The sequence below is a fragment of the Tenrec ecaudatus genome, chromosome 3, assembly GCF_050624435.1.
Source record: "Tenrec ecaudatus isolate mTenEca1 chromosome 3, mTenEca1.hap1, whole genome shotgun sequence".
NCBI classification, from domain to species: Eukaryota; Metazoa; Chordata; class Mammalia; order Afrosoricida; family Tenrecidae; genus Tenrec; species Tenrec ecaudatus.
The window spans coordinates 113882073-113884852 of NC_134532.1; the positions used below are offsets into that span (position 1 = coordinate 113882073).

General features: G+C 49.2%; 1 pseudogene; it reads left to right on the forward strand.

Annotated features, from left to right (window-relative positions):
* The first annotated feature begins 466 nt into the window (after positions 1–466).
* LOC142443511 (keratin, type I cytoskeletal 18 pseudogene) lies at positions 467–1760 on the forward strand (annotated as a pseudogene).
* The last annotated feature ends 1020 nt before the right edge of the window (positions 1761–2780 follow it).

A 2780-nucleotide genomic window follows, 5' to 3' on the forward strand; every position in this document is an offset into this window, starting at 1 on the left:
GGAAGGGCTTAACTATTGCTTAATGGATTGCTTAAGCCACTCTCTTTAAGCTTTGCGGTGGTTACTGTATCCAAATTTTAGGTAAAAATCATACATTGGCTTTAAAGAGGAATCATCTGACTTGCCGTATATACTCGAATATAATCCGACCCGAGTATAAGCCGAGGTATCAAATTATTACCTGGGAAACCAGAAAAACTGATTGACTCGAGTGTAAGCCTAGGGTAGAAAATGCAGAAGCTATTGGTGAGTTTCAATAATCAAAACAAATGAAAATAAAGTTACTATAAATAGAGACATCAGTGGGGGTAATATATTTAAATATTTATTTTAAATAAGAAACATAAATAAAAGGACAATAAGTCATTTAACATTAGTAAACCAGCACAGTAATTGGAAAATAGGTTCAACAAAAACAATAAGGTATCGAGACTGCCCCTGCCTGTCGCCAGACTCCTCCGACAGCATGAGCTTCACCACCCGCTCCACAGCCTTCTCCACCAACTCACACTTGGTGGGCTCTGTCGCGGTGCCCTGCCACCGGGTGCGGCCGGCCAGCAGCCCAGCCAGCGTCTATGCGTGCACGGGCGGCTCGGGCTCCCGGATCTCCGTGTACTGTTCCAGCAGCTTCCGGGGCGGCTGGGGAGGGGGCATGGTTGGGGGCTTGGCTGGGGGTCTGGCGGGGTTGGAGGGCGTCGGTGGAGAGAAGGAGACAATGCAAGACCTGAACGACCACCTGGCCTCCGACCTGGAGAGAGTGAGGAGGAGCCTGGAGACTGAAAATCGGAGGCTGGAGGACAAGATCTGGGAGCAAATGGACAAGAAAGGACCCGGGGTCAGGGACTGGAGCCATTACGTCAAGACCATCGAGGTCCTGAGGGAGCAGATCTTTGCCAATTCTGTGAACAATGCCCGCATTGTTCTGCAGATTGACAATGCCCGGCTGGCCGCTGATGACTTCAGAGTCAAGTATGAGACAGAGCTGGCCATGCGCCAGTCTGAGGGGAACGACATCCCCAGGCTCCGCAAGGTCATCGACAACACCAATGTCACTCGGCTGCAGCTGGAAGCAGAGATCAAGGCCCTCAGGGAACTGCTCTTCATGAAGAAGAACCACGAAGAGGAAGTAAAGGGCCTGCAGGCCCAGATTGCCAACTCCGGACTGGCTGTGGAGGTGGATGCCCCCAAGGCGCAGGACCTCGGCAAGATCATGGCGGATATCCGGGCCCAGTATGAAGAGCTGGTCCAGAAGAACCGAGAGGAGCTGGACAAGTACTGGTCCTAAGAGATAGAGGAGAGCACCACCGTTGTCACCACTCAGTCTGCTGAGATCCGGGGTGCTGAGACGATGCTCCAGGAGTTGAGCCATACAGTCTAGTCCCTGGAGATTGAACTGGACTCCATGAGAAATATGAAGACCAGCTTGGAGGACAACCTGCGGGCGGTGGAGGCCCGTTACGTCATGCAGATGGAGCAGCTCAATGGGGTCCTGATGCACCTGCAGTCAGAGCTGGCACAGACCCGAGCAGAGGGACAGCGCCAGGCCCAGGAGTACGAGGCTCTGCTGAACATCAAGGTCAAACTGGAAGCTGACATCACCACCTACCGCAGGCTGCTCAAAGATGGAGAGGACTTCAATCTGGTCGATGCCCTGGACAGCAGCAACTCCGTGCATACCATCCACAAGACCAGCACCCCGCAAGATCGTGGAGGGCAAAGTGGTGTCTGAGTTCAACGACACCAAAATTCTGAGACGCTGAGGCCACCGAACTGGGGTACCCCAAGGCAAGAGAGGTCAATAAAAACCTGAGGTCAATGGTAAAAAAAATAACACCAATAAGGTATCAACAATGAGACCTTAAGAGTACTATTCCCTGAGCTCAATCAGCAACCAAGCTAAAATGTTAAGAGTTAAAATCTTTCAAAACTGGATTCCTCCTCATCATCTGTATCCCAATGCAGAGCTTCAGCTGGTGTGAGGTCATCATAGATGCTGTCCTCACTGAGATCGCCGTCATCACCATCACTGCTGTCATTTTCATACAAAGCGCAGTCTTCACTGCCATCCATAGCATTACTAATACTGCATTTCTGGAAGGCACATCGCACCATGTCTTCTGAATGTCTTCCCATGCATCTCGAACCCACTTAGCTATTAACTCTATGTCAGGCTTCATGAGATTTCCTCCTTTTGTTAGTCAGGCTTGACCAGATGACATCCATTCATGTCACTGACCCGTGCATAAGCTGAATCCTAGTTTTTCAGCACATTTTTTGTGCTGAAAAACTTGGCTTATCCACGAGTATATACGGTAGGTTTTGCCAAAAACAATATACTGATTCCATTGAAATGAAAGTTCAAGAATGCCTCCTGGCCATTTGGGGCTTCTCTTACCTCTGCATCAACAGGGGAAGAAGGGTGTTAGTATGTTGAGGCATATGATTGATCCTTTAACCAAAGAGACATTGGACTATGTTTGCACAGTGCAAGTAAGGAAGACTATGTATGTAAAAGCCTGAAGGAGTAAAGTTCCTTCCTCAAGGCATTCTGGAGGAATAGAAAGTCTCAACTTTTTTCCTTGGATCAGCTGGAAGTTTGGGACTTCAGACCTTGCAGTGAGCAGCCCAATGATCAACACACTGCCTACTTTCAAAGGCATTTGGGTGGGAGACAGATTGACAAACATTCAGAACTTTTTCAGATGGAAGGGACAAAACCTTTCTAGCAAAGGTGCGTGTCACCTAAAAACCGGTCTGAGAGACTGACCCAGAGTCTCGGG